We start from the raw sequence: 13,455 nt of genomic DNA, 5'->3' as shown, positions 1-13,455 counted from the left end.
TTAGAGAGTGTTTGGCTTAAGTGTGTGTTTTTTATGGTGTAGGCTAAGGTGTAAAATGGATGGAGATGGAAAGGATTAGGATTTAAGAGGTATTTATACTCCCTAAGCCCATGGTCCTTAGGCATATCTTTCCTTTTAAGCCCATAATTAATTCAATTTATCCTTATTATTAAACCATTATTATTCTACTAACTCAATTTAATTCTTCCAATGTAAATAATATATTAAATATTATTTTTAGAAATTCGGGATGTTACACTTCAAGAGAGTTTATCCCTTGAAATGAGTTGTCACTAAACAAATTAAGGTGAAGAGACATGTAAAGACAATGTACAAGCAAATCAAATGATAGAAATGGAGGAAACCATGGACAACATGATCTAAACAACTAACAAAGACGAACATAATGGAGTTATTATATAAACATTGTAAATCATGATTATTAAGCCCTGAACAAATACCTACTGGCGTACACATAATGGAGTTAATGATCCAACGTAATATTAATCATGATTGGTTAAAGCTTCATTTTTAGTTGTTTTTGGTTGGAACCAAATGATGCCATTCTTTTCTTATCGACCACTGTGGGTACCTTCACATCTTCTACGAGTCCAACAACCGTACGAAACTTAATCAACTCCAATGTGAGGTCGAATTGCCACCATTCGAGTCCATGCCGAGCTGACTTTGGAAAAGCATGGTGATTGTTATGCCAACCCTCTCCCAAGCTTAGCACCGACACCCACCTGCATATCAAACAAATTAATCACAATTTCATTAAATATGCAACAAAAACATATGTACAAGTTAGGATTTTACAAACATACCAACTATTGGTGGTAGTATCAGGGGTGTTCAAGCCCTTTCGCCCCATTTATGGTTGACATAGTTTTGAATGTAAGTTACTACGTGCAACACCGTTATTCGCATGCTCTAGTTCACCAACTCAAGGATTTATATGAAAAGTGAAAAATTCTTATGTAAATAGAAGGAAAGGAATGAAAGTGCGACACTTGTCCTGATGCATGATGACTTTGGATGGGTGTACATTTTTTTTTTTCAATAATTGTTTTTTGAACAATATTCAAACCCTTTCAAAAACCGTTCACATCAGTACAAGTGTCATTCTCTCCGCTATTTCTACCATTTTCTTAACGATAACCAACATATGCGTGTATCAAACACTTACCATTCCCCAAGCCAAGTAGGAAAAGCCTCCATAAAGGTATAATATTGTTGTAAGTGCAGTCGGATGCCAAAAATATGTGTCATGAAGAAACCGATTGAAACCTTGTGCTTCTAGCTCCATAACATTTGGTAATTCTCCACCCTAAGATTCATGTCAAGTTAGATGTTATTTTTCTCTAAAGATAATTTTATAAAATAGTAAATATTAATTTGTATACCATTAGAAAAGTAATAGTAACAACTAATTCCCTATCAACATAAAAAATGTCACATGACTAGTTTACACAATTTAGTTAGGGGTTTTCTTGTAGAATTTTAGTTCAAAACATCTAATAGTTTTTGCATTTGGTTTGTAAAAAGTTAAATAGTTTTCATCATGAGTATATATAAATTGAATTTACCTTGGTAGCAACGTAGTCGTTGTAAAGGAACCAGCCAATGTAACTTAACCATACGCCTTTGGTAGGAGCATTAGGGTCCATGAGTGTATCTGCATGCTTGTGATGGAGCTTGTGTGTGCTTACCCACACAATTGGATCTCCCTCTATAAACACAAACAGGACTTTTGTTATTGTATATGACGAATAATATTCAAACCATTTGTACCAGTGGCAGCGAAGCCGGGAGATGATATCAGTAATTCCTTTCTCGAATTGTAACGACCCACATACCAAGTCACATAATAAAAGAGGTCGCCTTAATTAAATTATATTTTCATTGTAAAACGATATAAACAAAGGTTATAGGTCTGGGTTTGGGTCGTTCGCCGGTCAACTTCAAGTATTCAGCAATTGGCTAAATAACAAGAGTTTTTTTAATTGGTAATATACTTGGCCTTTATTAAACTTTATGTTTTTTTTTATTATAACAAGTATTTTCTTCATTAAAAAAACATAGATATTACATCAACATAGCAGGTAGGTGGGCAACAAGCTGCGCCACCACCCATTTCTGAATTGCAAACCCTAACCTGCTAAAGACATACCCTTGCCCCTTTGGAGTCGACACATTGTTATGCACAACCCGTTGGACCCTGGTTAGGAAACAGATAGCTTCTGGTGCCAAGGAGCCAAAGGTATCAAAATCCAGAGGGACAAAAACATGTTGGTTCTCTTCGCAGGCTTTAGCATGTTTCTCCACCTTCTTCGTTTCAGCCCTTTTCATTGCTTGCCCAGCTACAAACCCATTATCCCTCAAACCAGCTAAAGGAGATACCCCTGTGAGGTCAACACAAGCGTGTTTTCCCCCGGCCAAACCAAAGACGAGCAAATCCGCCGGTCGTAGAGTGGATTTCCCTTCCGTGGGGACTGTAAGGAAGTTTACGGGGGCTTCATTTTTAGCTGATATCCCAACTTGCCTTAAGATGTCCCAAAGAACGTCCCACACCCAATCATGTCGGTATTTGAACCCATACATCTCCTTTCAATTAACCGCATGCTCTCCGAATTTATCCAGGCAAGCCTTACGGCAGATCGGACATGTTTCGTCTTCTGGGTACATTGGGACCATCAAACGGTACTTAAGAATGGCCCTATACTTGACCGCAGACATGATTTGGCCCAAGCCATCAATCGGGATAACGGTCAGAAAATCTTGGGCATGAGGACCTTGTAAGCATTCAATAACCGCCTTCTGTCAGGGGGACAATCCAAAAACATCTCCCAGGCTCTGAGCGATTTTGCCAAAAAGGGCATTCGCCAAAGTTTTTGAGGCTTTGGTGGGGCGGTGTCCTTATTAGAGAAACCGCCAATGTCAAAGTCTAGGAGAGCGCCATTTAGGCGTTCCAGGGCCTGCACGTAGTCTGAGTCCAGGTCGACAACTCCGCTATTCCTTAAGATGTGATTATGTAGCTTCCAAGACTGAGCCATCGACGCTACAAAAACGTAAACCCCAACATCATGAGCTGAAAGAAGGCCTAAACCCCCCAAGTGCATCAGTAAAGATGCAAGTCGCCACTGAAGATCACCAAAGAACGGGCCTCCACATACAACTATGTCTTCGATGGCTTCTCGAAGCCCCTTATCAAAACAGGACACCGCATCATCCATCATATGGGGGTGGCATGTTCGTAACCCAAAAAGCAACTTAGCAACCCCCATGCAAGACCTAAGCAGGAGGAGTTCGATCAGGAGATCCCTAAGGCAAGGTAAGAGTTTCATAAGATCAACCGCACGAGATGCTCTCCGCCTCGCCAACTCTTTAATAAAGTAGGGATCTCGACTAATAGCCCCTCCAAGGAGCTTTACCCCTCTCTCTGGTCTACCAATTCCACTAGGGAAAAGCCCATCTTTGACTTTCATCTCATTACACGCTGGCCAAAAAACCTCGGTTTTCTTAATATTAAGTTGCAGCCCCAATGATGGCCCTTCCGAGCTGATAATGTCCAGGGCTTTAGCGACTTCGTTGGCACCACCAATAATAGTCCCATCATCCAAGTACCAAGCATGAAATGGGAGGTTACAGTCATTTTGTACCCGGAGAACAAGAGGGTGTAATGCTAAGGCAAAGAGGAGGGGCCCAAGGGGGTCTCCCTGCTGAACCCCGGTAGTAGCCCCTATACAGTCATCACCAACGTACAACCTAGCCGGCTGGGCATAAAGGAACTGGACCCATAGATAGATAGACGGGCAATGATGATGAACCTCCCAGAGAAGGGTTGTGCGGTCGACCATATTGAAGGCGTTGGAGAAGTCCACGGTAAGCATAGCTAAAGAACCGTCTACGTGAAAGGAGTTAAGAAACCGGTTCGCGCTGTGAAGCACCGCCTCTGCCCCATTAGGGTCCCTACCCCAAACCGAAAGTCCCCTAAATACTGAGTCATTTCTTTTAAAAAAAGATTGGCTTTTTAAACCATAAATAAGAGGTTTGATTAGTTAAAATAACCCGGAGAGCATGAGCACCACAATAAGCATAGAAATACTCGAGTAATTTAGGGACCTTAAACCCACGGTGGGTTAGAAGTCTATGATAACCTAGGGTCACACCGAACCCGCTCAAGAAAGAGAGGACCACCGAAACCCGAACCGCGTCCGGATCATACACAAAAGGTGCGCAGACACCCAACAAGAGCATCCCCACAGACCAACACATGTTAGTCTCTTCTAACCAATACCATTTCAACTTCAGGATCATGTTAATTGGTCCGGTGTGACAAAATGTTTTAACGTAATGAGATAAGCTAGCTAGCTAGTATTGTTGAAGTGTGCATTGTATAAATAGAAAACATATAAGTGGTGTTTGTGTATAGTTGACCCATAGGCCATAGCAACTAGCAAATGATTCGGTGGTCAGGTATGGTGTGCTGCACGTATGGTTGTGTTTGCCGAATATACACGTTGACAATTGTGCCCATAGGCCAAAAGAAGTTAATAGGTCAGCAAAATGACTGAATTTGCCATGCAACAACAAATAGGATCATAGTTAATGTTGCTAAGTGATAATAATAATTTTTATAGTAAATATTGTGAATTCAATGTTATCTTTGAATCAAACAACATAGAGAAATGATAAAGAGACTGAAAATAAGAAATATCTTTTATATTGGGACTTGGGTTATGATTGGAAGACTTAATTGGTAACCAAGCGAACAAGTTATATTTGAAAACTATTAAATGCAAATATTATCCACGTATATTTAAAGATATTAATGATTAACAAAAGGTTAGGGTATTATCGTATGCAAGATATTAGTGTAAACGAGCCGAGTCCAAGCTCGACTAAGCTCAAACTTGGCTTGTTTCGAGCTCATTTTCAAAAGTTCAGGATTTGCTTCGTTTATTAATTAATTAATTAATTTTTATACGTTTTAAATTATTCTTATATATTTTGAGAAAAACTTCAAATAAGCCAAAGCTCGGCTCAAACTCGATTAAGTAATGTAAAACTAATGCATAGAAGTTTAAAAAAGGCAAAACGAAAAGAACACACAAGGCTCGTTAAAACTCAGCGAGACTAAACAAGTTTCCCATACAAGGCTTGAGCTCGGGCTCGATAACTAAAACGAGTTTTATTTAAATTGAAGATTGGGCTCGGCTCGGCTCGAGCTCAAAAGGCTTGGCTTATCTTGAACTCTATCAATTCAAACTCACGTACCTAATGAGTTATTTGGCTTATTTGCACCCCACAAGCTAGGATGGAAACTTGTTTACTTGAACAACTTATATAGCCATAATTTAGAAGCTAAGTTCAAAAACTGATAATTAAAATATCTCTTCTGGGCATTCATCTTTCTTTTTCCTTTAGTACTTTCTCTTTTTATCTTGTCTCAATTTCTCTTCTTTTCTAGTATTATTATGTGGTGGTCTCTGGCGGTTTATATTGTTGACAAATGACAACAACTAATTGTAGAATTCTCTTAATATTTTGGTAACATTGATTGCTAGCTCCTCATTTTTTACTATGATAATATTAACTCTTTCTTTTTTTTTATCTTTAATTTGATTGTGTTATATTGGTCTTCGAAGGCTAACATTGTGTTACAAAGGCTACATGAAGATGGTGATAGGTCATTATTCACCAATACATATCATAGGACCTTTAGTGACGAACGATATCATTGGTGGTCCTTCGATGAAAGTGGTAACCACAGGTGAAGGTCAGTGTAGAAAAGGATTGTGGTAACAAATTCACAAAGGTATCACCAACAGATTTTATATAATGACCAATAGTTTGTTGCCGATTATATAAAAATGATACGTTTGCTATGACAAGAACCGCTAGATCTATCACCGATAATGGAATAGTAGAAATAGTGAGTAGTCCTAAAGTCGAAGAGATAGCCTTTTTTCCAGCCTTTAACACTCTACTGCTACAATTAAAGTGATTTTCGTTTTGTACATGTGCAACATATTAAATAACTCAATAAGAACAAAGTTTTTGTAGGTTTGGATGATTTGCATCTAAGGAAACGAGTTGAAATAATAAAAGAAAGTAGCAGATAGGCCTAAAGGAGATAAAATGATTTATTGGGCTCTTGTTAGGATGAATTATATTCACTAGTTTGTTTTGGGCTAGTTTGTTTATGTATTTTAACTTAATAGATTAATCCGTGATTGCGGTGTCCTGATAGTATGTTGATAGATTGATCGTGATCACTTCGTGTAGTCTGACTTCATATGTTCATTTTACAAGATTATATATTTAAGATTCGTAGTGTCCCGCTAGTTACCCATCATATATAATGTTAAACAAAGCTATGTCTATGTAACTTCTGGTATAGTTAATCAAGTCAGGTTACATGTTGTGCTATCAAACCCAAAACCAGATGCGTTGCTTGTTTCTTGTCTCTTATTTTTGTGTGTCGTTTGTTAGACTTTCTTAATTTTTACCAATTGAAGAAACACGGATCTGATCCCCACGTATGGGTCCTGGATCCAATGAGTCCACAGGGTAGGATATGATAACAACTAACACGATATGAGTATAACTTCCCAAAGTCCAGTGACCGGAACCTGCAAAATAAACACCGTGAGTCTCGTTACGGGAAGGACAAGAGGGGGGGGGGGGTCTTCCCGTAACCACCCTCCGACGTGAGAATCAGTACAGTTCTTCAGAGAGAAAGTACTTAAGTAAAGAGAGCAAGTACAGAGAGAGTATATGTGAGTAAATGTGAATGAGTGAATGGATACCTCATGCAGGTTGACAAGGTATTTATAGCTGAAGAGTGTAGGAAGGTGATTGGGTCAGCTGTCATCTTCTAGAAGATCTCAGTAACCGTCGGGGTCTTCTCGTAACCACCCTCCGGAGTGAGAATAAGTACAGTTCTTCAGAGAGAAAGTACTTAAGTAAAGAGAGCAAGTATAGAGAGAGTATATGTGAGTAAATGTGAATGACTGAATGGATACCTCATGCAGGTTGACAAGGTATTTATAGCCGAAGAGTGTAGGAAGGTGATTGGGCCAGCTGTCCTCTTCTAGAAGATCTCAGTAACCGTCTGGACAGGTGTCCCTTTGCGATAGGTTGAGCTATACGTCCCATGTGCATGGGTATAACAACCTGGATACGTGTCCCCTTGTGATAGGACGGATCACGCCCTGGCCACGGTTATAATAACCGTGGCCAGGTGTCCTTCGCTCATTGGTTGGCGAGTCACGTATTCTTCAAGTAACAATCGTGGTTATTCTTCTAGAAGATAGTTAGTTATCTACAGCTGGCCTGTTGGCATTGCCTTCCGGTCATTTTGGCGAACCGATGTCCTGTCCTGCGGATGACTTCCGAGGATGCCTAGATGCTTCCGCGTGTGGTGCAAGGATGTTCTTCCTCTACCATGTTGTGCGGGTGATCCATATGTTATGCAGGTGATATATAGGGGCTCCTCTCTTACACGCGGATGTTATTTAAGGGTATTTGGGCCTTTTTGGTACCCTACCTCTATATGTCCCCTAGTCCAGTGTTTCTTCCGCGTGAAGCTTTTATGCGGGTGAAATTTTGGACTTAATGTCAAATTGGGGGTTTTTGAATTTTGAAGTTAGGTAGAAAATATCTTCTGTTGGTGTGGATAATCATAAAAAAAGGACAAGTTGACCACTCACAGGCGCGTCAACAGATGATGGAATGTTTATGACGGCTGTCGCTGTACCCGACTGTGCAACTTTTTCTCTTTTTCGAATTTCCCGCGTGACGTGGCGACCTTTAATTGGGTGATTAATTTCTCTCTCCACTATCCATATCCCATCGCATTAATTGCGATGGGTATAAATAGTGGGGATTATCTTCCGTTCGAAGTTTTATCACCTTTGATTTCTAATTATCATCTTGCTTTCTCTCTTTGGACCTTTGATTTTCCCAGCCGATTTTCGTATAACTGCTTGCCATTTCACCAGATTCTACTGTAATGACGACTATTCAGTCTGAGGTTGATGAAATAGAAGTTCAGTGAGACCAGTCCGACTGTCAGAAGTTGATTGAGACTTATGGTATCCCACCTGAGTGGGAACCTGAATTTCCTTCTCCTGGTTCTATAGCCAGCTTGCCACCGCTTGGCAAAATGGCTGTGTATTCCGATTATTTTGTCTATGGGAATTTCCGTTTTCCCTTGACAAAATTTTTCATGAAGATATTGAGTGCATATGGGATCCATTTATCCCAGTTGCATCCTCGTGCCGTCATGCGAATTCGCCATTACGAGTGTGTACAGCACACGGAATGCTTCCTCATCTTGACCGGTTTCCAGTCTTTTACCGATTTGCCAACCGTGACGGTTGGTTCACGTGCCAAGGGTTTTTTTAGATAGGAGTATCGGCTATGAGGCAGAGAAAGGATCCACAGATTGGCGTAGCATGTTCTTTTAGATATCTGAGGACGTGGTGCCTGTTACCATGGTCCGACGTCCAGTCACTGGAGCACTTCCAGAAGTTGTTACAGCCGCCCATGAGGGTCGTGATTGGTTTCGCGTCCTCATGTTGGAGCCGACACCGATGCGGGCGTTACCTGAGGAAGCACTTGTTTGGGCGGGCATGAGTCGCCTATGGCCATCGGAGTTTCCTATGGCCATCGGAGTTTTTGGAGCCTGTTTTTATTGGCTTGGACGAACGTAAGTTACCCTCCTTGACTTTTTCTTGCTTGAAATATTGTGATTAATTCTTTATGTTTTTCCTTTAAGATCAAGGTCCTATGCTCAACACTCTTTTCGAGGATAGGGGTTGTGTCCGAAAGAGCATTCGCGATGCGAGTGACAGACCCATCCTTGAAAAGACTAAGGACCGATTCCTTTTCCCAACGAAGGTGTGGGCCGAACCCTTAGTTTCGGACGCGACCTTTCAATCAGGTGCGTATGTTTTAAACCCTCCTCCACTTAATGCCCTCACTTATGATGGAGTGATCGCCATACTGATCATCGAGTGACGATTCCGCCACTCAAGAAGATGCCTATGTCTCACATCTATTGGCAGAGTTGGATAAGAAGATGCCTATGAATTTTCCTCTGTCTCACATCTATTGGCAGAGTTGGATAAGAAGAGGGATTTCTCTCTCTTTCAGGCGAGTGATGCGGATGCAAGTGCGGCGGACGCCGGGGAAGGATCCTCAAAGAAGAAGCAGAGGACACGTTGTCCTAAAAAGCCGCAGTATAGTCTTGCTGAGCGTGTGGATATGGTAGAATGTATGTATTTCATATACTTTACTTGTTTTTAGTATGTTAGCTAAGTGTAACTTTTGTTGTGCAGATCCATCAATTGTTAGGGATGGTATATTGGAGAAAATACCATCACCCACCCCGACATTCAAAAAACATGCATCTCCTCCTTCAGAGAAGACAACAGAGGATAAGCCGCCTACTCCTCCGGTTGAGACTACTGCGGAGGAGCCAAATGTCCAGTCTGGGAATGATAGTTCTTTTGACTATCTTTTTCAGACTGGGACTGCCACTAGCTCCTAGGAAAGCGGCTCGGCTGTAATGCGGAGGGTTTCAGAACCGAGGAATCTCCACCTCGTCCTCCTCCTCAACTTTTTGCTACTTCTTCCCCTTTAACTACTGGTGGGGAGGGAGATATTCAGTTTTGGCAAGCATTCCGGGGTACCGAGGAGGCGTCAACACAAAATGCTCCTCAACAATCAACCTCAATCCCTGTTTGCCTTGAAGCTTCAGGCTCTCATTATTACGGGGATGCAAATCTGGGGGATGATTTGATCTGTTTGTCCCTCCATGGGATATTATCAATGGGTCCCGGTTTTCTGATCCCAGGACCCGTATGAGTTTTGTTAAACATTGCGTGCCGCCTGCCGAAAAGGCGCACCAGCGTGAACATTCCCGCCATGATCTTCACACCGATTTATCTACTTCCTTGGCTAACACTTTGGCCTGTAGCCAGGAAATTTTACCCGAATGGCGTACCATGGGCGGGAAACTTGGTGAAGCTTTTCGAGCTGTTGAAGCTGCGAAGAAAGAAGCTGAGGACAATCGCTTGGCAGCCTATGTGCCAAGTGGAAACAGACGGATGCGGAGATCGCCCTTAGGGTTGAACAGGATCAGAATGCTTCCTCCGCCCGTCAATGGAAGGAAGCCTGTGAGAGGCAAAATGCCGTTCTCGAAGCTGCCCGGGCTGAAGCTCAGAAAAGAAAGGAAGATTTGGCGGGTCCCCTTGAAGCTAAATCACCTTAGAAAGCCAGGTATCCCGCCAAGGCGACCGAATTCAGGAGCTTGAGGCAGAGCTGAGGTTGCAGAAGGAGCAATCTGAGCTTAAAGATAAAAGTGCTGCTGACATGCAGTCTGCTTATGATTCCTTGCTGCAATCTCGTGAGGAGGTAGAAACTCGTGCCACTGAAGCTTCTGCTGATAACCAAAAGATGGCCAACGAGATGCAGGAGCTGCGGGGCAGGGAGGAGCGTACCGAGCAAGATCGTCAATGGTTCCTCTCACGAGGGCTTGACTCTGTAAGTTTTTTCTCATTTGTTGTTCACTACACACTTCATGTCTTGATACTAAATAAATTATCCTTTTTCTTTTCCAGGTCATCCGGCATATTAAAGGAAGCGCATAGCTAACTGATAGCTTTGCAACTTGATGACCGCCTCATCCCAACTTGGTCGCGTGAGAGGCATTAATGAAGGGATGGCCTATGCTCAAAGTAATCGTTCTTTTTGAGATCATCCGCTGTAACAACGTGAAAATTTCGAGTTCAAAGTATCAACTTTCCAAAGTCTAGGGACTAAAATTGCCAAATTCCAAAGTTGAGGGTTTAATTTGAAAATTCTGTTTCCTGACCCATCGCGCTACGCGGTGAGTCAGAGGAGGTACCTGACACAACGTGACACGTGGCACACGGTGGCACTGGTTATCGCCACGTGTTACCACGTGGCAACACTGCTGCCACATGTTGCCACGTGTAGCGGTGCCTGCCACGTGTCAACACGTGGCAGGTCTACGCTGTGAGTCAGCAGACCTATATCGCGATACGCGATAGGTCTGCTGAGGAACCTATCGCGTATCGCGATAGGAACCAATTTCAAGTTTATAAATAGCAAGGTCCGGGCTTCAAATTTTGCACACCAAAACTCAGTACACATCTCTCTCTCTAACATCTCTCTAAGTCCCGACAATCATATAAACGATTTGCCTCGATAAGCGTGCCCCGATCATTTGTTTGTGTACACCGTTTCCTCGAAGTTTGTGCCACCCTCCACCCTCAATCATCAAGAAGGCGTTGTTATGGCAATGAGTCCCGAAAGACGTGCCGACGTGTGTTGAAGTTGGCATATCAAAGTTGATCGAGAAAAGTAAAGCGGCGTCGGAGTGCTGCTCAATTCTCTAGGGTTTCTATACGCCACTTAAGGTTAGGCGTAATATCGAATTCAATTTAATTTAATATTATATTCAAGGCTTAAGCCTTAAGTCGAGGTTATACTCGATACCTCGATAAAAGAAAAATAAACATAACAAAGAAACGAATGAAACTATGATTATGAATATTATTGGATACATATATATGTGTGTAAGTATATGTGTAAATATTCTTTGTTATGAAATATTATTTAATGAATAAAGAGTATTCTTAAATAATAAAGAAAATAATTACGTTTGTTTGAGAAGAAGAAACGTCGGGTTTCTAAATATAAACTAAAGGTTTATAAACTTACTTTTAAACTAAAGGTTTTTAAGTAAACAAAGAATTGAACTAACGGTTCAATCGAGGATTGAGATATAAGACTAAAGGTCTTAAGCCGGATCGCGTATCCGACTAACAAATATTTATACTCGTACTATATGTGCGAGATAAAGAAAGGGAAAGACCCTTGGACGGTGAGTGATGCCGATCCTAAAGAGACAAGGTGAATACGCCCCCAAACTTTTATTTATTTAAAATGAGTCAAACATGTTATTTGAAATTGTTTACAAGGAAATATGTATTCCTAAAACCGTTATAAATAAAGGGTATAAACCTAGCCCTCAGGCTGTGGTATACATATGTATGGATCCTTACATAGGTGGTACTATGCGATGTATGGGCATGATCGCACCACCCTTGGTCGTAGGACGCTCTCCTGCAGGGAGTACGACCTTATGTGTATATTTACGGGTACTTAACTAAGTCGTACGCTGCGGTGTTTGCTGAGGTGACCTAGCGTAGAGGATCATATTTATAATGTGTTATTTGACTTTGTTATTCCTAAGCCACGTTGGGCCGAGGCAGGCGTAGTCTCGAGGGGTAATAAAGTAAAAGAGTTATTTTTGCGTCAACGTGTTCACCAGCATTCGTTGCTGACGTATTTTCTTACATTTTTTGCAGGTGCACAAAGCTAGAGCTTGGCATGAAGAAGTACTAATATCCGATGGCTCGGATTCTTTTAGTGAACTTAATGTTTTGATGTGGTGGTTTTTGTAAACATAAACAAATAACCTTTTGTTAACTTAAAACGAGTATTTACAATCCCGTCTTTTGAATATATTTAAATGTTACACTTTTGATCCTTATAGTTTTATAAGACTTCCGCAAACTAACGCAACTCTGATTTATTTACAAACACGATACCAAGTTATGGGTCACACTCCTAGGCATTGGAAGGGGGTGTGACATCCGCTTCATGGCCTTGATGTCAAGCAGGAGCGAGATATGCGGATTAAGGAACATGATGGCCTGGTCTTCCCGCTACAAAATATGCTCCCGGAGTTTGCCTCAGCCCATGATGGTGTGCAGCAATTGAGGAACTATTTGGGTGATGAGTCTGAGGACGACTCATCTGAGGATACTCCTCCTGAGGATGCATCTGCTCCTAATCCATAGGATAGATTTAATGTTTAAGACTTTGTAATTATTTCTTCCATATTTTTGTAACCATCTTTTGATTATTTAATGGAAAGAAACTTTTGTCTTTGTTAATATTTTTAATGTTTGTGTGATAATATCTTTGTAAGATATTTTCGAAATTTGAATTATAGTAAGCTGGATAATTTTGATGACGTGGAGGAGAGAGGAACTTAAAGGGTTAACTGATAATACGTGTATGACGCCTTTGACAGCCTGTTCGCACTCTCTTGAATCTTTCGCCCGACGTGTCAATCATCTAACGGTCCGCGGTTTCTCTCTCCTCTGACAACCAGCCGGATGCATTTATTGGGATGAGTATAAATACATCGTATCCATCTTTCATTCAATCTTTACCAGTTATAAAGTTCTCTATTTTTCCTATTGAAAGCATATCTGAGATTTCTTCATATCTATTACTACTAACTTTTGATTCAAGTTCTTTACCAAGATCGTAGTATACCAATCTTATTCATATGGCCGGAGATAAGAAGAGTGCTCCTGCTATTCATGAGGTCGTTGTGAACCT

At 41.2% G+C, this 13,455-nt stretch overlaps 1 pseudogene; it reads right to left on the bottom strand.

Moving 5' to 3' along the window:
* Positions 1-531: 531 nt before the first annotated feature.
* Positions 532-4,320, bottom strand: LOC143549259 (palmitoyl-monogalactosyldiacylglycerol delta-7 desaturase, chloroplastic-like; annotated as a pseudogene).
* Positions 4,321-13,455: the final 9,135 nt, after the last annotated feature.

The sequence above is a fragment of the Bidens hawaiensis genome, unplaced genomic scaffold (genome assembly GCF_021521415.1).
Source record: "Bidens hawaiensis isolate Kalapana, Puna unplaced genomic scaffold, B.hawaiensis_p1.1 tig00000978_1, whole genome shotgun sequence".
Lineage (NCBI taxonomy): Eukaryota > Viridiplantae > Streptophyta > Magnoliopsida > Asterales > Asteraceae > Bidens > Bidens hawaiensis.
The sequence above is the reverse complement of the archived record's forward strand: the minus strand, read 5'-3'. Positions and strand labels throughout refer to the sequence as shown.